Raw genomic sequence first — 23313 nt, forward strand, 5'->3', positions numbered from 1 at the left:
GAAAAATTGCTTAACAAAACTTAGCCTCAGTTTCCCCCTAAGTACAATGATGAATATGACAGTATGGGTATCTCACAAGATGCTGCACAGAAAAAGAAAGATTGCATATATGAAATTCTTTCAAAACTGTAAAACGCTTTTGAATATAAAAGAAAAATATAATATTAACCATTATGTATTATCCTATTATTTTCATCATCATTGCTACAGTGTTCTAAATTTTTATTATCTCATTCCAATTAATCCCATGCAATATATTATCATCTTAGTTTTAGTTTGTTATGGTCTTATTTCTAGGTTGTTATGAGAATTAGCTGTTTCTACAGCCAAGAAGACACATCCTCTTCTGGGTACTGGTTCCCCAATTTATTTCTGGAACCATACATTTCCTAACCCTGAGTCCGTATCATTTTATATGTTTCCAGATATCCTGACTCCAACTCAAGAGCATATGAAATGAACTAGGTTTGAGCCAATCAGTGTTGTTTTCCCTCAGGCTTCAATTTTCTCATCATTCAATTGCCCAGCAACAAAACTTTAGCTGAAAATGCCAGGACACATTCTCTTGTTCTTTTCTATGTGATATCATTGGGGAAGCATGTATCTCGGAGAACTACTAACAGCCATCTTGTAACTAAGCTCAACACATGATGTCTGAAAATAAAGTCTTCACAGAGTTTGTATACCCAAGGCATGGAAGACAAAATCAGATTTTGATGAAATTGTTTAAAACCCTATGTCAAGCTGTGACTAAATCCATATCTACCTCTCTACTATTCAGTTCCATGATTCAGTGAATTTTTTTCTTTTCCTAAGTCAGTTTTGGTTGTGTTTTTTGTTATGTGCTGGAAAAAAAACTATATAATTTGTTGAAAGTAGATAATATTTACTGAGTGTTTCTGTGTGTCAAGCATTTTCATAAGACTTTTCCATATGTAAGTCACTTAATCCTCTCATACAGCTCTCTGACATCGATATTATTTTTATCCCTGGATTGGAGATGAGAAAATTGAGATGCAATTGCTCAAGGTCACACAACTAATAAGGGGAGGAGCCAGTATTCAAACACAGAAACCATATCGCTTTTTTGTGTGTGTAATATGGATTCCATTTTAATGGAAAAATTCTTAACACATAGTTAACCAAAGTTCTTGAACAGTCTTGGATATTTTAACTGTCAGCCCTGCCTTGGATCATGCCTTCTTTGAGCAAACCTGTGGAAACCAAGGAAAGGGAGACACAATGAAAAGTAGAAAATTGACCTTAGGACAGAGATTAGGCTTAGTGAAAAATAAAGTGAAACTGAAGATTTCCATAATGGCAAGAGGAGAGAGAAATTTTCTTCTGATTACACTCATGGATTCCACTATACATAGTTTGCCTCTGAATGGAATAAGGAACTTTCAAATGTTAGCAGTTCCAGAGTGTTTGCTGCCATAGATCCTACCCAGACACTCGTGACTGTTCCCATCAAAACTGTCTATGATCCTCTGCTCAGCCCTGTGGACACAGGACATCCTGTGGCCAAGAACCCAGCAAAGGGAACAGAAGGAGAGCTGCATGCTGCTTGGCCTTCACCCTGGTACCTCGTGGAAATTTACTCATCTAGAAGAAGAGAATGGGTTACAATAAAATGGTATTATTGCCTATAATTCTGGTTCTTGAGGACTTTTAAAATACCTGCAACGTCATGTTACTTCATTAGGCTACTTCCAGAAAAGTTTGGGAACTTATTTTATGCAGAGCACACTACTTACAATCGTGGCTCACCTCTCCCAAAATAGTTATAAATGTGCAGCATAGTCCGATAGGGTTCACTTCTTTGTTCCCAAGTGGTTACGTATCATCACTCAAAGGAATCGCTTAAGATAACATTGATATATGAATTATTTTTCCCTGACCAAAAGGAAGCTCTTTCCAGTCAATTGACACTCAGTCTTCAGTGTCTGAATGTCTTACAGTTAAATTATTAGAAAATGACATTGAAAGTGGGGAAGGTTTTTCTCTTTTTCCGTTACCTGTCTTCTGAATCACTTTAATACACCGATGAATGTATTTTCAACTATTCCATAAACTTGAAATAAATGCTTAACAGGAATTTCATTAAAAATTCAGAACAATTTTTAATGTCAAATTCTAATTCCAATCCTCTTCATAATTTTATTTTAAATAACAATAATAATTCTCACCCCCTTTCTTTCTGGAGCACAAAACTACTTCTGTCTTGAAGGGAAGAATAAAACACTAATTCATGTCCCCATTACATCTTGGCTGGATTGCTGCAGTTCATTATAGACTTTCTTGACTGTTTACTTAGACAATAAATCTTGGCATTACCTATGCTACATCTCTCAGGTTCAAGACAACTGGACAAAGGCCCTATTGCTATTATAAACCTTTAATTTAAAAATCTCTAATTAAAGAAGGGCAAATATGTGGTTTGAGGCTTGAAGCATTGGTGATTTGGAGGCACTCCAACACTGAACTACACTTGCTCCAAGTAATAATTTCAGAGGTGAGATAAGCAGGATGATGAGGCAATGGGTCCAAATAGAAAAAAATCCCCAAGAGAGAATATTGCCTCATATCTAGATCCTCATCTCTCTGCTTCCACCTGCTAGGACTCTTATCTCTGATATAAAAACAAAGGCTGCAAAAATCAAGTAGAAATGGTTTAGAAGATAGAAGGCATCTCAACAGGCAGATATTTTGTCAACTCTTGAATGTTGATGATGGTTCCCTTGGAATTCTTCAAATTAACCCAATTTTAATCATTGAAATTAATCAAGAGCAGATATCAAGGGATACACACCTTTCACTTTATTTGGCCTTCTTTCAAAGTCCGTATGAAAAATGGCTATCCTTTACTCAGTATCTATCAAATGCTAGTCACTCTGCTGAGCATTTCTTGGGAGTCCCTTAAAAAAGGAGGACAAAAAATTGCCTCATTTTAAATATAAGTGAGTGAAGTATGACAGTTTAACTTATTCTCTTGATCTGAAATTCAGACTGAATTTAGACAACGTGTCTGCAGTCTTTAAAGCTGCACCATGACCGTGATGTTGTTCTCAAACATACAAGTACAGTTTTATAGAATTTCTCTTTGCTAAATCTCTGGACTGACCTGATTGTTCTAGAAGACCTGGCCTTCAGCTCTTTTCTCTCAAAACTATTTATACTCTCTCTGGGTGATCTAATTTCTCCTCCTCCAAGTTTCGACTTCTATCTCTTCAACTCCAACTCTTAAATTTATATCTCTAGCTCTAGTCTTTCTTCTGTCTTCTAGAAATGTTGACAACTCTTTTTTTTTCTTTTTAACTTTTTTATTTTGAAATGATTTTAAGTCCAGTCCACGCTCAAGGGGAGAGGAATTAAGTTTTAATTCCTGAAGGGAGAACTATGAAAGAGTTTTTGAATGTATGTTCAAAGAAGCACAGCAATGAAAAATCTTTTAAAGAAGATATTTTTAGACTATGCAGATATCCTGTTTCTCTTCCAAGTTTTACCCACTAATGCTAGCATTTGGTTGATCTTCCCTAAAGTAATTACTAATGTGGCGTTCCAATGGTAATTGTTTTATTTCCCACATTCTTTCCACATTTAATAACTGTAACTCTTCTGTGCAAGTTTATTTATTTATTTATTCATTCATTCATTTATTCATTCATGTTGGAATAGACTCACAGATATATAGATTGGGCAATAATTTAGTACTATTGCTATTTTTTTGTTGCTCAAATTATTTCAGCTTTGGCCACTGGGAGTTATTTCATGTTGGCTCCTGTCTTTTTGATATGTGCCTCCTCCTCCTCCCATACCCCCCCTTCTGTCCTTGCTTCCTTCCTCCCTCACTCCCTCCGCCTCCATCTTTCTTTCTTTCTTTTCTTCCTTCCTTCTTTTCTTCCTTCCTTCCTTCCTTCCTTCCTTCCTTCCTTCCTTCCTTCCTTCCTTCCTCTCTCTCTCTTTCTTTGCTTCTTTGTTTCTTTCTTAATAGCACATCTACACTTTCTAGCCCCATTATATTCTCTTGGGTCCAATGATATTTTCCTTGCCATAGTTCTAGATTCAACCATTTCTCCGAGGAACCTTGGAAAATGACATTTAGAGAACAAAGACGTATTCATTGCTACTGATGTTTCACTGATTTAAGCCCTCTCGGCACACATACTAGAAAATATATGCATTTATACTAACCCATGTATACAAAGATATCTATATTTACTTTATCAAAACCAATATGAGTTTATTCTGGTATCTCTCACTCTTTCACACAACCTCAGAGTTCATTCTAGTCTTTCCTATTTTGCTTATTTTTTTTACTTCTTTTATAAAGAGAAACCTGGTTCTCATTATCTGTAATATATTTACTTGTTCAAACCTTGCATAAATGCAGTCAGAATTGCTAAACTTAACCTTTGTGAAAAATAAATCTACCCATCAGAGTAAATTTTTATTTACAGTTTTTTCTTGCCTAACAGTATTTACTCAAAACATTGTTTTACCAAGTTATTGAGGTTAGTGCCTTTCTTCACCTTTCACTTCAGTGTGCACATGTCATGTATCTGTAATATAGTTAAGTTCTTTCTTTGCAGTCTGTACATATCATCTCGGGTTCCTCAGCCATCCTTTGTATTTATTTCTATTATAATTAGAAAATTATGTATGGCAGATTTATATAAAACATGTAAATTATAAGTACATCTCAAAATGAATTGTTCCAAAGTACATACAAAATATAATTTCTACTCAATTCAATATATAAGATGTCACTAGCATACACGAATTTTCCTTGTAACCTTTCTGATCATTATTTCTCAAAAATAGTTTATTTTGACTTCTGTAACCATGAGTTCATTTTGTTTTCAAAATTGACATAGATTCCTGTTTTTTTAATTTAATATTATGTTTATGAGAACCATCCATGTAGAAACGTGTATGAAAACTGCTTGTTTTAATTGCCCTGTACCATTAATGAACTTTATTGAGGTACAATTTACATACAATCAACTGCACCCATTTCTAAACATGTGATACCTCTAGCTTTGTTCTTTTTGCTTAGGATTCCTTGGCTATTTGGGCTTTTTCCAGGTTCCATGTGAATTTTAGGATTATCTTTTTCTAATTCTATGAAAAGTGATATTCATATTTTGATAGGAACTTCATTTAATCTGTAGATTGCTTTGAGTAGTATGGTCATTTTAACAATCTTTGTTCTTGTAATCATGAGAATAGGATGGTTTTCTATTTGTGTTATCTGGAATTTCTTTCATCTGTACTTTATAGTTTTCCTTGTAGAGATCTTTTGTCTCATTGGTTGAATGTATTCCTAGGTAATTTATTTTATTTTTGTAGCTATTATAAATGGGATTGATTTCATTGATGTGGTTTTAGCTTAATTACTATTGGTGTATATAAATGCTGCTAATTTTTGTACATTGATCTTGTATCCTAAAACTTATACTGAATTCATTTATGGAACCTATGAGTCTTTTGGCAGAGTCTTTAGGGTTCTCTAGATATATGATCATATTGTCTGTAAACTGAGATAATTTAACAAACTCTTTTCCAATTTGGATGCCTTTTCTTTCTTCCTCTCTCCTGATTGCCCTGGCTAGAACTTTCAGTACTATGTTGAATAGGAGTGGTGAAAGTGGGAATCCTTTTTTTGTTCTAGTTCTTAGAGAGGTTGGTTTTGACTTTTTCCCATTCAGTATGATGTTGGCTGTGGGTTTGTTGTGTATGGCTTTTATTATTTTCAGGTATGTTTCTTCTGTGATAGTGTTGGAGGATTTTTATCATGAATGGAAGTAGATTTTATTGAATACTTTTTCTGCATCTATGGAGATGATCATATGGCTTTTGTTTTCAATTCTGTTTATGTGGTGGATCATATTTACTGATTTGCATATGTTGAACCATCTTTGCATCCTTGGAATAAAATCCACTTGATTGTAGTGTATTATCTTTTTGATGTGCAGTTATCCATGTAACTTAATTTCACTTGTATCACCTAAGTATATTTAAAAAAAGTTGCTATAAATGTCAATAATTCAAAGCACCATATCTCATAGAAGAAGTCTTTGAATTAACTTAATTCAAAAAAGTAATCATAGACTAAAAATAGAGAAAAATCCAAAAAAAAATTGAGATGAGCCATCATAGATGCAAATACAATCACTCTTACGTCTTGGCAAATATGTCAATACATTTGATGAGATGAAATAAAAGGAAGTATTAACAATCTCATTTGGCTATAAATACTAAGAATCACATGGTAATAAGCCAATTAAGTATAAATATACTCATAATATTAATATCATGTTATTTATATCACTTTAACATATACACATTTTTTTTTCTTCTAATGAGGACCCTATTATACACTCAGGGCAAGTATATATTACCCCCTTTTACATATAGTAAAACTTAAGCCCCCAAATTGAAATTATGTCCTTCAGTTCAGTGTACAAATATGAGTTTAGAATCTGAAACAGGATTTGGTTCCTAAATCTATTTTTCTTTACACCATGTCATGCATAATTTTCTCCTAGCAGACTACAGAGACACTAAAAGCCTAAATCAGAGGCTTTCTGACTGACTTCAAAGCAAGAATAACCAAAAGTTCAGAGGAAAGGAAAAATTGATAATGATTCATGTAAGATGAAAATACAGAACTCTCTTATCTGTCTCCCTTGCCCCTTCATGTTTTCTTTAAGTCAATTAAAGTCCTTGTTTCCTATAAGGCACAAAATATCCTACAATAATCCATAACTATTGATTTTGTATTAATTATTGTTTATGCTCACACAAATGGCAAATTCACTAGGAACAAAATCTGCTCATATTTAGTAAGAAGCTGACTCTAAGTCAGGCCATGTGCTATGTGTTGCTCTTTGATTACCTCATTTCCTCATTTTATCCACTCAGAAGTCAAGTGTCAGACTAGATTTCAACCCTTGTCTACATGTTTGGAAAGACAGGGCTGTTTCTATGGCACAATATTATTTCCCATTAGAATAACAACAATACAAATAAAAAACACACTTCCTAGCTGTTCAAGTCATGAAAAGATAAAATTGTTCTATGAATATGTTATAAAATTTGCTTATAAATAACCAAGTTATTATATCAAAGTTAATGTAAATCTAGTATTCCACAAACTCTCTCTAGGCAATTTAATCTACTTTTGTGGCTTTAATCACCATATAGATGAAAATGACTTCAAGAATTCAGAAAAACTCCAACTTCTGGAGTTTTCTGTGAATATCACAATAAGAATTGTTGATGAAGTATTTATTACTCTTATTGCCTCTGGTGAGTTAGGGTCTATGCTAGTATATTTCTTGACAGCTGTAACAATTCTTTCTCTAAATATTGCTGAGCTCTCTTTCCTTCTTTGAATTAGCTCTGCCAATTTAGAAAAGTTAACTTCACCAGCTCTTCACCTGAAGAGCTTTCATACCTCCTATAAGGCACAGTATCCTACGGTTGTGGAGGTGGGGTACTCTTTGATCCTATTGGCAATTCCACCCTGGGTCCCCCTGTGGGACTGTTTGATTTCCAGGTGGAAGACTTTGATTTAGTGCATGGAGCTGATCTCCATAAAACTTACTGGCTACCCAAATTCTATTTCTTTCATCTAGTGAACAACAATTTGAAAGCATGACCCACATATCCTTCGGGTTAAATAAACAACAATCATCAGGTGTTCAAATTCTTCTAGGAGCCTCCCTGGGTCAGCTGAGAAGCTTCCCAGTTTTTCCTTATCTGTTTTAGATCCCCCATTGAGAATGGATCATGGACCCTCCCAGGCTGTCCTGTGTTCCCTGATACTTCCTGTAAAGGAGATATTGAAGATAGATTTGGACTTGGAAAAGAGGGGTAAAGAGGAGGGAGTGGACCATATTCTGAAGGAGTTTGAGGCTCCTCTGGGGTGAGGCTACAGCCACAGTTCCTTTGTCTTCACTTGATTTCTTTTCTGAAATTTGAAGTTTGTCCAGAGCCAAAGAGGCACCCAGACCTTTTCTGTCCTTCTAATTTGAAACCTCTCCACAAAAGACCCACAATATTGGGGATTATCTGTCAGGTATATAAAGGCCTGAATATAGGGAATTTCTGACCACTTTCTCTCCCTTCTACAAAAGAGATCTAATTGTAGGATAGTATTTGGGTTAAGACTCCCATTCTCAGGCCAGGATTTTCCAACCAGCAGTTGATATTGGGGCAGCCTGTGTTGCAGAAAAACACTAGTTTCATTTTGCAGAGACAGTCAAGTCCAAGGGTCTTCCAGTTTCTTAACAGACATCCCGGGAGAGAATTGGTGGGGACTGGGTTTCCTGTCCCATGTTATCAATGGGAAGAGAACAGAATACACCAAGAGTAGATTACTTATTGGACCAGGCTTCCCTATATCTGGCAGGTTTGGCTCAGAGCTTGCTTAGTTTTAGTTAGGTGGTGCTCTGAAACCTTTCTGCATTGAAGCAGGGCTTGATTAGTTTGGCTGTGTCCGAAACCTCTATTCTGACTGCTCCTCAGATCAGGTATCCCTGGTCCAATGAGTCAGCCACCACCCATTCAGACATTCCTCTCTTGGGCAGTACTTCACCATGAGGACACTATGTCCTATCCCCATGGTCAGAGCCCTCCCCTGGCTCTGGAGACCAGTGAAGCTCCCCACATCATGACCATGTGGCAGATGGTAGTGGGGGGGATAGACCTACCCTCAGTTCTCTATGTCTAAAACAGCATAGGGGCCAGGCATGGTGGCTCATGCCTATAATCCTAGCACTCTGGGAGGCTGACGCAGGAGAATCACTTGAGGTCGAGACCAACCTTAGCAAGAGCAAGGCCCCATCTCTACTAAAAAAGTAGAAGTTAGCTGGGCAACTAAAAATATACATAAAAAAAATTAGCCAAGCGTGGTGGCACACACCTGTAGTCCCAGCTACTCGGGAGGCTGAGGCAGGAGGATTGCTTGAGCCCAGGAGTTTGAGGTTGCTATGAGCTAAGCTGATGCCAGGGCACTCTAGCCCAGGTGACAGAACAAGACTCTTGTCTCAATAAATAAATAAATAAAATAAAACAGTCCTAGAAAGCTAAGTTTTAGTTAGAAAGAGAGAATACTTACGTTACTACAGGAGTCTCACTATAGTCAGGGAGTTTTCCAGTCAGGGTATCTCCTCAACTGCTCCATTACTTCCTCAGCCTGAGGGCAAACCACTGTCCACAGAGAACAGGAAGCCCATTGACTGATGGTGAGGGGAGTCCTATAAGACCTGGGCTGGCATATAGCAGGACTGGATTTGCAAAATGCCACTTCCTGGGTCCTAGCATCATAACAAAAAGGACAGGAACTCCAGGGTTTGCACCACATTTGCAGTACTCACCATGTCTCACCAAACTCGGGAAAATAAGAAGACACAAGGAGGATATGACAAGGCAGAAGAAAAGGGAGCCATACAAAGTAAGAGTATGTTCCAGAGAGGCACAGGTCAGTCTCCAAGAGCGGAGAAAGACATTGAGGACTCCCAAGTGGTTTCCTTTTATTGGCCTGGTCTGGGGGAGGGCTTAAAGGAGGTGTGGGATGTTACCAGATGATTGTTATATATGATTGACAGGTGTTCTTCAAACGAAGTTGCAGTTCCACAGGTGTGTGTGCCTCAAAACCTTAAGTTCCTACAGTTTGTGGTTGTTAGCTGCATTTTCCTACAGTCCCTTTCCCCCACCAACCCCAACCCCCAGCCCAGTTTCTCCATCCCTAGAAACCAGTTGCCCTCCTGGCTCCTATCTGCCTCCTGCAGATTTGGTTCCTGCCTAACACCCTAACTCTCTTTCAACCAGAATGATTTCCCACATCCCTGCCTTCCTACTAGCTCACCAATAAAGTTGCATGTCCATATTTGATTTTGTTCTAAACTACATTGTCTAATAATAATATTCTGCTAATAATATTACATAGCCTGACCATGTAACAAACATTTTAACATCAATAGCACAATTACTCCAAAACTTAATCTCTCCTTCATGTGGAATATAACAATCAATTTTAGTAATGATATAAGTACATTTGATTTCTATATTTAAATTTTATTTGATTAATTTTAAAGATAACTTTAAGGTTTTGTATAAACTTTAAAAGAAGCTAAACAGCATCCATTTAGAATGACTATTTTCTTTCAAGATGTAGGAACATTTTGTAAAATTCTTATAACACCCATATGTTGACAACTTCGGAAATTTTCATTGCCAATTAGTTGTCATCCAACTTAGGATACCAAAACACAATGAAGAAACTCTATTCTTATGTTTATGAAATTACTTATCACTCAGGATATTATTTATCACTTTCATTCTATATCTGTGTCCAGTATGTTGACTTTAGTTGGAAAATAATTTGTGCTACTATAAGACAATTTGTTAACAGAATTTGAGAGTGATTGGCCTTGTTATATCTATCATCAGATTTTACTTTAAACCCCCCCTTTTTTAAAAAAGTGTTCCATTTTCTCTTTTACAGAATTATTTTACCTTGTCTTAAAAATGTATAGCTACTTATATACTTTTATAAGTTTCGAAGTTAGATGTTTTCTTAAAAGTCAAAGAGGAAGCATACCCAACTATTTTTAAGCACTAAAAACATGGTCCAACATTACTAAGGCTTAACATTCCACAGTTTAATGCACACCTGAAAGGTAGACCTCTTTCAATCACATCTAAGCCTTACTTAGCATTTAATTACTCACAGTGCATAGATGTTTTAATACCGTAATTATGTGCTCAATTTTACATTATATATGAAGATTGTTTTTTAAATAGAGGGTCTACTAGGAATATAGTTAGCTTAATTCTGAATGTTTCTATTTATTCTCTTAAACCCATGTAATACTAAAAAGAGGATGGGCAAGTACAACACATACAAAGACAGAAATACTTTTAACTTACATTAAATCTAGATGACAAAAATTACAAAAATCAAAGGGAAAAAAAACCATATCCTCTAATCATGTGTATGTGGGCAAAAGAACCTCAAACAGCAGAATTTAGACAGAAGGCTACAGCTGGGGGAAAGAAAAGGAAGGAAGGAAGGAAGGAAGGAGGGAAGGAAAGAAGGGAGGGAGAGAGGGAGAAAGGGAGGAAAAGAAAGGAAGAAAGAAAAAGAAAGAAAAGAAAGACAGACATGGTTGGAGATGCCAGATCTCAGAATTGGACAGCCAGTAATTGCTGCCCAGAGGTTGAGGCACTACCTTGGTTACCGTGACTGGCACTTCTGTGATCAGGCCTGGGATTGAATAGAGCCTGAATGCCAAGAGGCCCATGCCCTCTCCCTTGACACAGGCAGCCAGTGAAGGAAAGGAGAGACACGAGTGCTGGTGGCAGAATGTATTCTGAGTAAGATTAGATCCTGGGGCAAAGAAGTCAAAGCTAGATATAGGACCATATTTTCAAGAAATTGACCATCCTTCTATTTACAGGGGAAGATAACTTTGAAGAGAGAAATCTTGACCATTTCTCTGATTTTTCATCCTTTTCCATAGGGACAATCTGTATCTGATGGTTCTAACCAAAAAAAAGTCATTTCATTTAAATATAGATATTACAAAAATAAGTAAACATAGAATCCATCAGAAGACACACAGTGAAAAAAGAAATATGGAAGGAAATCAGCAGAAAATATAGACATTAAGTGTGTGTGTGTGTGTAAAAATCAAATCACCAACATTAATTTTATATGTTAATTTTTTTAAGCATGTGATACAATTCTAACTGTGAAAGAAAGCCAAACACCAAAACAGGAAATCAGGGATGAAAACATCAGAAAACAAGAGGCTAGAGTCAGGCTGGGAGAGTAGGTAAAACGAAAATTTGAACCAAAAAAAGAAATATAAAAAAAAAATACATTTTAGAAATGAAGACTAAATTAAAATGGGCCCAAAGGAAAATGGACCCCACAGATAACACATTATAAACTGTAGAGGATAGACTTGAGAAAGAAAAACACAGAGATAAAGAAGATACAAAGAGTAAGGAAAAATGAGAGATGTTTAAGACAGAAAATGACATCCTGTGTGTCCCTTGCAGGAATATCCAAGTGAAACCAAAATAATGGCACAGAATAAAATATCTAAATGTGTAATTTAAGAAATATTTCTCAATATGAAAGAAGCCTTGCATCTACAAACTGGAAGTTCACGTAATAAAGTAGGTCAGGTTGGCTCAGAATGATCCATAACAACATGTTAATAAATGTGTAAAAAAAAGTTATTGAACTTTAAAGATAAAGAACATATGCTTAAAGAAGCCATAAACACCAAAAAAAGTTAATATGTCATTCCCAATGCTAGAGGTTTGATTTGTTGTAACTCTATATCAATAAAAATAAATCCCCCAAGATAGAATATATTCTTATAGTCTATATTGTCAGAATATCCATACCACCAAAAGCAATCTACAGATTCAATGCAATCCTTATCTAAATGTAAATGACATGGTTCCCAGAAATAGAAAAAAAAATTGTAAAATTTATATGGAACCACAAAAGACCAAGAATAACCAAAGCAATCCTGAGCAAAAAGACCAAAGCTGAAAGTGTCACATTACCTGACTTCAAATTATACCACAAAGCTATAATAACTAAAACTGAATGGTAGTGGCATAAAAATAGACACATGAAACATAATAGACAATCCCAAAATAAATCCACACATTTACAGTCAACTCATTTTTGGACAAATGCTCCAAGAATATACATTGAGGAAAGGGCAGTCTCTTTAATAAATAGTGCTGGGGAAACTGGATATTCATATGCAGAAGAATGAAACTAGACCCCTATTTCTTGCCATATACAAAAATCAAATCAAATGGATTCAAGACTTAAATGTAAAACCTGAAAATATAAAACTATTAGATGAAAATATTGGGGAAAATCTTGAGGACATTGGTCTGGGCAAAGATTTCCTGAGTAAAACCTCGAAAGCACAAACAACTGAAGCAGGGACTGGTAAATGGGATCACATCAAGCTAAAAACTTCTGTACAGCAAAGGAAACCAATCAACAAAGTGAGGACACAACGCGTTGAATAGAAAATATTTGCAAACTTTCAACTGACAAGTGATTAATAACCAGAATATATGAGGAACACAAAAAACTCAATAGCAAAAAACCAAATAGTGCAATTTGAAAGTGGTCAAAAGATCGAAATAGATATTTCTCAAAAGAAGACATACAAATGGCCAACAGGTATATAAAAAATGTTCAACATCACTAATTATCAGAAAAATGCAGATCAAAACCACAAGGAAATACCTTTTTACCCCATTTAGAATTGCTGTTATCAAAAAGACAGAAAATAATAAATGCTGGTGAGGATGTGCAGAAAGGGGAACCCTTGTACATTCTTAATCGGAATGTACATTAGTATAGCCATTGTGGAAAACAGTATGGTGTTTCCTCAAAAAACTAAAAATAGAATTATATGATCTAGCAATCCCACTGTTGGGCATATATCCAAAACAAAGAAAAATTAGTATATCAAAGAGACATTTGTACTCCCATGTTTATGTCAGCACTGTTCATAATAGCCATGGTACAGAATTAATCTAGTGTTTATTAGTGGATGAATATATAAAGAAAATTAGAATATATACACAATGGAGTATTATTTCACCATTAGAAAGAATAAAATTTTGTCATTTGCAACAACACAGGTGGAAATAGAGGACATCATGTTAAGTGAAATAAGCTACAAACAGAAAGACAAATATCACATGTTCTCATCCAAACACGGGAGTTAAATAAAATTGATCTCATAGAGGTAATGAAAAGAATGGTGGTTACCAGAAGATGGGAAGTGTAGTGGGGGTGAGGGGCAAAGAGGGGTTGGTTAATGGGTATAAAGACAGTTAAATAAAACAAATAAGATCTAGTATTCAGAGGCACAATAGGGTGACAACATTTAACAATAATTTATTGAACATTTCAAAATAATTAGAATAGTAGATTTGGAGTGTTCCCAATACAAAGAAATAAGTGTTTAAGATGATGTATATCCCAATTACCCAGATTTGATTGACACATTGCATGATTGCATCAAAATGCTACATATACTCTATGAATATGTACAACTATTATGTAGCCATAAAAATTAATATTTAAAATTTTTTAAAAATTAATAAAAATGTTAAAAATAAGTGCAAACAATTATTAGGAAAATATATAGGATGATGCCTCAATTACCTCAGGGCAGCATATAGTATTTTTAAACAATATAAAAAATAGCCTGATACAAAAGGAAGAGATTAATAATTTGGCCAATATATAAGGATTCTTAAAGTTCTCCTAAGTATAATAGCAGTAAATATCAACAAAAAGGTCAATAATAATAGAATGGTTAAATAAATTATATATGTATGTATACATATGCACATATTTATGAAAATAAAGAACCAATTAAAAGTTGGCTCATTAAAATATTATGAAAAGTGCTCATTAATGTGAAATGCCCAAAAATATTAAATGAAAATGTAAAAAAATAGATATTATATAAATTATAATCCTAATATTTAAAAGGCATACCTATATGCATATACACATAATGGAACACAGTAATACCAGAGTTAGTTCTGTGTTGATTTTCAGGTGACAAAATGAGTGCTTGTTCTTCCCTTTTTTTGTCTTAGTGGTTCGCTATTCTCTTTTCTTCAAATTTCTATTTTGACCCTGTATTCAATCTGTTTACAGAAAACTGGACATTTGACAGTGTGAGCAGTTTCAGATGCAGTGAAGCAGTTCTACTTTGGTTTCAACCAAAGTCATGCCACCATACCATTAGATAAAACTAGATGCTGCCTAAATATAGCTGAATTCTCACATCCGTGAATTTGAGCTTCTGCTCTGCCCAGTGGGCAGTAAATTGTAATATAGAAGACAGTCTGAAAGGAAGTGTGTTCCAGTAGATAGAATTAAACACTATAATGACAAGAATATGAATTATGCTCATAACGTCGTAACTTACTTTCTGTTCAACTTTGAAAAAGTAATTTAAGTTATGTGTTTCGGTTCCCATTAAATTGATGATAATAATCTTTCTTTGTTAACAGAGTGCTTTGAAATCACTGTGTGACAAGTAATATATTACCAGAAAGTACTCTTATTTCACCCTGCATTGTAACCTCTCAGGAAAAGGATCTATGCATCATTGTGAATATTTCAATGTACAATGTTGGGGAAAAAAATGAGGGTATGATTGAGAATAATATGGAAAATACTATAATGCTCTTCTGTAAGTCAGTGTTATGAACTCACCTTGAATGTTGAATTGACTAATAGCATGTTTACATCAATGGAATGACAAATATAAGGAAGTTTCAGAGAAAGCACAATGAGACTCTATTTGTGAAGGAGGTAGAGAAAAATAGAGGGTAATAGAACTTAGTATGCAAAAATAGGACTGTATTTCAAGAGAGGAAACAGAATTGCAGGAAGTACATAAGTGAAGAAAAAGAAGGCTTATTTCTATTTTATGGGGTCTTGAAGTTTGATTGAGAGACTTAGTGTAAATAAATGGAGGTACCATTTTACCAAGTTAGTTCGTAGCTTATTATTAGTGAGCTCATTATCCAAGGATGGCACTGAGAGAAAATAAAAATTGTTTAAAGATAGGCTAAAACATAGGCATGCTTATAAGTTTGTATGTATACAGACTTGAGTTTCCAGTGCTACAAGTACCTCCCTTTGACATGAATGTCAATGGAGCAGAGTTACATTTTTATCAAGTTATTATTCGCTGTAGTGCCCCCCAAAAGAGAAAGCCTCTGGTCGAGGTAAAACAAGAAGCTGAACAAAAACACACTCCTGAATTAATTACATATTTTTATTGTTCTAACTTGAAAGGAAGAAAATAAAAGGAATAAAATAAAAGTTAAGAAGTATTTACTTATCATATGTAATAACATAGGACCAACAATACAAGATAATGTATCTGCAAAAGATTAGTAAGCCCTAATGTCCTATGCGTTTCTATATTCTCACACTGTCTCTTTTGAATCAGAAGATCCCACGTTTAATCATGTTAAGAAAGTTACACTCATGATTATGATTCTATAACACTTATTCTGCTACAGTTCTGAAAATTTCAGGAAATAACATTTCCTTCTTGTTGGTTTGAGGGTAGCATATACCAGGATGTTGTATCAGAGTGAAATATGATAGATTTTGCCTCAAATTCATCCTATCACTCACTAGTGATAAAGCTTCAGAATTTTTCTAAGTCTCTGTTATATCAAGCATAACATAGAAGTAAACTAAAATTAAAATCTACTTGGAGAAGTAAATGAGACAATACATGTACCAATGGCCAGCAAAACTTAAGGCAGTTAAGATCAGTCAGTAAGTACCAGATCTGTCAACAAAGAGGGGCTTTTGGTATTAAGTGTCCATCACTGTTTGAATAAGATTCAGCAAACCACAAAATTTTTTGTGTCAGATTCCTCATATGTGACATCAGGATAATAACAGTTACTTTATACCGTTGCTGAGATTATTGCAGAGCAATCAGGGATCATCAATAACCTTCATCCCCACCTTTCTTCCCACCCAAGTTCTTCACCAGTTGTACCATTGAACGTTTACAACTTGAATTAGTCACTAAGTGCTTAAATGCTCAATCTGCTTTGGTTATTTTAGTGTCAGAGATAATAAGACTCGGCAATTTTACACAAGTAAATTATATGAGCCATTTAATGCTGATATGGACTTCAGTGACCAACTTTTAAATAATAAGTTATATTGAATTCTCTTATATTCCTTCCAACATTTGTGTTTTATTTTTTAAATTTCAATGGTTGAAGGAATAAAAATAACATTTTGAGCAAATTATGTGGAATGATCAGAAATTTGTTCTTAGAACCATGAACAAAGTTGAACAATTATTTTGGCTACACCACAAGGTTTTAATTGACTATCCACATACTGTGTTATTTAAGGACTACTTAGATTTGGTCAATAGTGGAGAAAGATCCTTGGATGTCACAGGAAAGTTTGAAGAACTTTCCAGAAATCTTCCCAATATTAACTAGAAATCATTTCAAATTAGCAAACTATCTTTATATTGGTAACATGTTGTACTTGGAAGTCCAGCAATTCCTCCTGTGGCATCTAATTCAGATCACTGGTTAAAAGATAATTATATTTTTTATAATATTGAATTGTTATAGAATGAAAATTATTCTTTAAAAGAGGTGAGCAGATAGAACTTTTACTAATGATCAAGCATTTGTAGTACAGTTAAGGTGAGACTGTGTGTGTCTATAAGACTCTTCTCTATCCCAGCAGATTATACTAGAGGGAATAGGCACAATGTAAATGGCTGTCCTGGGCTTTGGTATAAATAAGATCATCAGAGTTGTAAGAAATAAGTGGATCGCTTATAAGTTGTTATTTCCTAGTATCCTAGTACTCATATACTGCTGCTTTACATGAGATGGATTTACTCTGAACCAAAAATATTTTAATGTAAGCTGCAATCTTACCTGCTTCTCTGGGGCCTAACTCCCCAGATTTTCATACTGCAGATCTCTTTTTAATTGTGCACACTTCTCTATTCCTCAGAAGAAAAATCAGTGCAAAGAAAATATTGCAAAAAGAACTCAAAACCAACTCTAAGAGCTTTGTATCAACACCATAGATAAAGCTTTCCTAGAATCACCAAGAGTTTACGTGGCTCAGGTTGTAGAGTAGATAGCTATCAAAGCAGTTAGATTATTGATAAAAAAAGAGCATTTTTTTTCCAAAATTTCTACCATGACTTCTCTGATTCAGTGAGTACGTCATTATACTACTTGGATAAGATTACCACTTATTTAATACATTTGCAGAAACTAGTTTCTCTATTTTCAGGCAGACAGCAAGAAAGATGACAATGAAAGCATTTAATATCTTAAAGAGATTCAGAAAGTTACTGATAGATGACGGAAATTGTGTGGGAGAAAGAGAGAGGTTGTGGACAACTCAGATTGTGTGAGGGCATTTGAGTAGTTAAAAAAAGAAAATTGGATCCCACTGCCATCTCTGAAAGGCACATGAAAATGACTCGAGGGAAGGTGGTCATATTTTATTAATTCAGATATAATATTCATTTTAAAAATAATAAACATTATGCGTCATGGCTACAGCAATTTCTGGTCCACCACCCTTCCTCTCAAGGAACTTAAAACTTGTTTGAATTCACAAGCATATACAGAGTTAAGACAATTAATTAAAAACAATAGAAGAGATTTACATATTTCAGTATATAATTAATGACTAAATGGGGAAAAAAAGTTTCTCTACTCATAAAATTTCTAACACCAAATATGTGTCTTTTCCACAAAGAGAAACTGTCCAATTTTCTGCAGACACCAACTGGGTGTCCTACAATTCAATTCAGTCTGATACTCACTACCTGGAGTTAGTGCAGATCCTACAGATTAAGGGTTCAGTCCCAAAAGACTGTCCCCTCACTTCAGGAGCCAATTGCAAGTAGAGGGTCCCCAGGTTACCCACACTTTCATCTAATTTGGCAACAAATTGAGGGTTCCTACAACTCCCTCCTTGGGTTTGACAGTTTTCTATAACAGCTCACAGAACTCAGGGGAATACTTTGCTTACTATTGCTGGTTTATCATAAAGGTTATTATAAAGGATACAAACAAACAGCCCAATGAAGAGGTACATAGGGTGAGGTCTGGAAGGGTTCTGAGTACAGGAATTTCATTGGGAGGAACCACCCTCCCAGCACTGGGGTGTATTCACCACCCCAGAAACTCTCCAAACCGCCTTGTTTAGGGTATTTTTTATTTATGTAGATGTGATTGACTAAATCACTGGCCTTTGGTTATTGACTCAAACCCAATCTTTTCTCTCTCTCCCCTGGGGGTGGGGGATTGGGACTAAATTTCCAGCCCTCTACTCACAGGATTCTTTCCTCTGGCAAGGAGCCCCCATCCTCCAATAGTTGCCTCATTAGCATAAACCCAGGTATGATTGAAAGTGTTTTATTACGAATAACAAAAGACACTCCCTTCATCCCTGTCACTCAGGAAGTTCTAAGAGTTTTAGGAACCCTCTGTCAGGAACCCAGGATGAATACCAAATATGTATTTATTATTATTTATATCACAACATCACAATGACAAATGAACAGTGTGCAGAATTCATGTGCTACGACTTCATCATTTGGTGGCATAGGTCAGGGCAGGCTTCCAAAAGGAAGCAATTGGCTTTGGCTCCTTTTAGAAAGGAAGCAACTGTAGCAGCTAAAAATAAAAGAAGAATAAACAGAAGAAATATATTTTAAATTAATATTCAAATGATTTTGAAATATTCAAGTTGAGCTACTGTGAACATCAGTAATTACACCAAAAAATGAGTAAATGTTATAATTATAACTGCAGTAAAAATTATCCAGCAGTTTCAGGAAGGAGTTCTGCATAGCATATTGATCAGCAGTCATTGAGCTTTTCTTAAGGGTAAAAGCGACATGAAAAGGTCTTAAATTCAGTTTGTTCACATTGTGGATGTTCCAGTGGCTGAACTATGAGACCATAGAAGTAGTCAGCTCCCTGAATACTGGCCCCGACTGTTTACATCAAATGTAAAAATCTTATATTAATACATTTCCTGGATTATACCATAGAGACAAAAACTGCTCTCCATAGCCCTCTAAATTTCTCAATTCAAACCAGTCAGCTAAGGAAGTTTGGGTTAGAATCTCTGTTCTCCAGTTATTAGCCCCAACACAATTCTAAAATCATGTAATCATATAGCAAATATTATCATTAAGATTATAAATTTAGATTTATAAGAGTGATTGGGAGAAGGAAGAACACAATTGCCTGTTTCTCTGCCTCTGTGTACTTCTGCTACCTACAGCTTGACTCTACCGGAATCCTGAGTCTCATCTCAATTTCCAGGCCCAATCCTGATCTTAAATACTCCTCAGATGTCTGCCACTAGTCTCTAATGATTTTGTTTTATGGCTTTCCTACAGCGAGAGGGTATAAGATTTTCTCTCCAGTAAAGTCAAACTCCTCAGTCCTGTCTTCTAGGTCCTTTCCCATCAGATCCTACAAATGCCTAATGATTTGCTTGGAGAGGCCCTCAAATTTCATTAATGACTCTATCTTATTTCTTCTACATCCTCACTTTCTCTAACAAATCCTCATGATCCACAAGTCTGTTATTGCTTCCATGATAACCAGGCATCTGACCAACCTGCCGTCTTCTGAAAAGCTAACAACATCTGTAAATACAGCTTCATTCTACAATTCACACTTTCTTCTCAACTGATTTACTGAATTCCATCTTGTCAGCCCTGCTCGAATTTTATGTTCTTTGGAAAAAGCTGTTTCTAAGTCTGTTTGCAGTCCCCACACTACCTACCATACTGCAATGTGCATGAAGTTGAATACATATTTATTGAGTGAATAAATGCGGAAATGAGCAATTGAATTACTGAGTCTCGGGACAGCAGAGGACTGGGAGATTCTTGGAAATTTAAATGTATAATAATAAACATTGATGGATTGAGAAAATTTGCTTTTTATATTTTACAATTGTTAGGCTGATTTAATGCAGCATAACTATAAAAATCACTTATTTTCCCTGGGATTTTCATGGAGCTTATAATCTAGTGAAAGGAGAGAGAAAATAAACAAGTAAACACTCAAATAAACAAGAAGATTTAAGATTAATTTTTGCTACATGTGTATTATACATGTTATATATCAACAGTTTATTGATGACTCTAAATTATGCAGAAGGATATAAATATGAATCTTTTCCCCAACCACAGGTTTCAACATTACTCTGCTAAATCTCTCTTTCCTGTCCTTTAATGACATCTTGGGCAGAAACCATAACTTTCCAGTTGATCTAGCTATAAAAACTCAAGCCAGTTTAAAACTTGAATCTTAAACTCAATTTATATCTCATTTACTCTGCTCTCTCCAGTACAACCTTGATCTGGGGGGTCTGGTTGCGAGGAGTAGAGGAGGCAAGTGTGTAGTATGGGTCTGATAGACCTCAGCCTATTCTGTTATGAAGTCACTTCAGCAAGGGGGAAGTCCCCATAGATGAAGTGTGCCTGACTCATGGATTCCTTTTCACATATAGACACTTGCCTGGTAAAAATTTCTTGCCCTTGCATAGTGAAGAAGCCTGCTCCCTCTCTGGGTCTTGCCATTGCTTTTCAATTCTCTGCTCTCCCCAGACAGACAAAGTGGCAGTTCTCAAATCTGATGCCTAGGCATACATTTAAAAAGGAAACAGAGGGAGTGATTCTGTCCTGTGCAGCTGTTCTTTGGAGAAGTAGTCCTGTATCCGTGTCTGCTTTCTCTCCTACCTAAGTGCATGCCACCACCCTGTGGAATATTCGATGGGCATGGATATGAGCCCCCTGAGGCCCCAGAATTTTGGTTGTGAGGCCAAACAAAAGGCCAACAAAAGAATATCACTTTGAGGTGGATAATGATGAAAATGAGCACCACTTATTTTTAAGAACAGTCAGTTTAGGGGCGTTACAAAGGATGCATTGCGCATTGTTGAAGAAGAGGCAATGGATTATGAAAGCAGTCCAACTAAAATAACACTGACAACTTTGAAAATGTCTGTACAGCCAATGATTTCCCTTGGGGGCTTTGAAATAACACTGGCTGTGGTCTTATGGTTGAAGTGTGGTTCAGGGTCTGTGCATATTAGTGGGCAGCACTTAGTAGCTGTAGAAGAAGATGTGGAGTCAGAAGATGAAAAGGAGGAGGATGTGAAGCTCTTAAGTATATCTGGAAAGTGATCTGCCCCTGGAGGTGGTAGCAAGGTTCCACAGAAAAAAGTAAAACTTGCTGCTGCTGAAGATGATGATGATGAAAATGATGAGGATACTCAAGAAAAAGCTCCAGTGAAGATATCTATATGAGATACTCCAGCCCAAAAATGCACAAAAATCAAACCAGAATGGAAAAGACTCAAAAGCATCAAAGCCAAGATGAAAAGGTCAAAAATCCTTCAAAAAACAGGAAAAAAAAACTCCTACAACACCAAAAGGACCTATTTCTGTGGAAGACATTAAGGGCAAAAATGCAAGCAAGTATAGAAAAAAGTGGTTCTCTTCCCAAAGTGGAAGGCAAGTTCATCAATTATGTGAAGAATTGCTTCTGGATGACTGACCAGGAGGCTATTCAAGATCTCTGGCAGTGAAGGAAGTCTCTTTAAGAAAATAGTTTAAACAGTTTGTTAAAATTTTCCATCTTATTTGCTTTCTGTAACAGTTGATATCTGGCTGTACTTTTTGTAATGCAGAGTGAGAACTTTCCCTACCGTGTCTGATAAATGTTGTCCAGGTTCCACTGCCAAGAATGCGTTGTCCAAAATACCTGTTCAGTTTTTAAAGATGGAACTCCATTCTTTGCTTGGTTTTAAGTATGTATGGAATGTTATGCTAGGACATAGTAGTAGCAGGACATGGAAATGGTGGGGAGACAAAAATATATATGTGAAATAAACTTGGTATTCTAATAAAAAAAAAGTAAACAGAATACCACTCAAATTGTAGGAAGGGTGCCTTAGAGTCTCATTGGCTTCTGAGTGGAAAAAAGGGTACACCAGATGAATTTCACCCACTTCGAACATGACATTTTCCTTAATATCGACCACTCTTGTGACTCTGTCATCCAAACCAGCTCTTTCTTCACTGTACCTACCTCCCAACTCCAGTTTCATTTAGTCTTTGCACACAGGGAAAAACAAAATCTAGCCATGTAAGGTGCATTCACATCTTTCCATTGTGCCCTTTATAATGTCCTTGAGCTGGGATGCCCTTAGTCTACTTGATAATCCTTTCTCCTCAGCTTTGGGCTTTAGTCCTTAATGATTAGGCAACAGAAAATGTCCAGGTCATCACATCTATAATATTATGATATAATAAATATGTATTTTGGTTTTTGTCACTAAGTCCTGGGCAGAGCTCCTAAACCCATGTAATTTCCTAAGTTCTAAGGGCTATACATCATTTGTTGTTAATATTTATTTTTTGTCTCGGGTTCCTGACACAGCTCAGGAGAGATAAAGATAAAACAAGTGTCTTTTGTTACTCATAACTAGCCTCTTTCAAATCCACCTGAGTTTACGTTAATGAGAAGACTTTTGGAAGACCCCCAAGGATGAGAGGAGGGATGGTTACCAGGAAAACCAAGAATGTGATTAGAGGGTTGTAACTTTCTACAGCCCCTGCTGCCCCCTTCCCTGTATCCAGGCAATAACCTCAATGACTAATGACTTAATTA

General features: G+C 35.7%; 1 pseudogene; it reads left to right on the top strand.

The window, feature by feature from the left end:
• Window positions 1-22292, top strand: part of LOC123621717 — an 82531-nt pseudogene extending 60239 nt beyond the window's left edge.
• Window positions 22293-23313: the final 1021 nt, after the last annotated feature.

The sequence above is a fragment of the Lemur catta genome, chromosome 16 (genome assembly GCF_020740605.2).
Source record: "Lemur catta isolate mLemCat1 chromosome 16, mLemCat1.pri, whole genome shotgun sequence".
NCBI lineage: Eukaryota > Metazoa > Chordata > Mammalia > Primates > Lemuridae > Lemur > Lemur catta.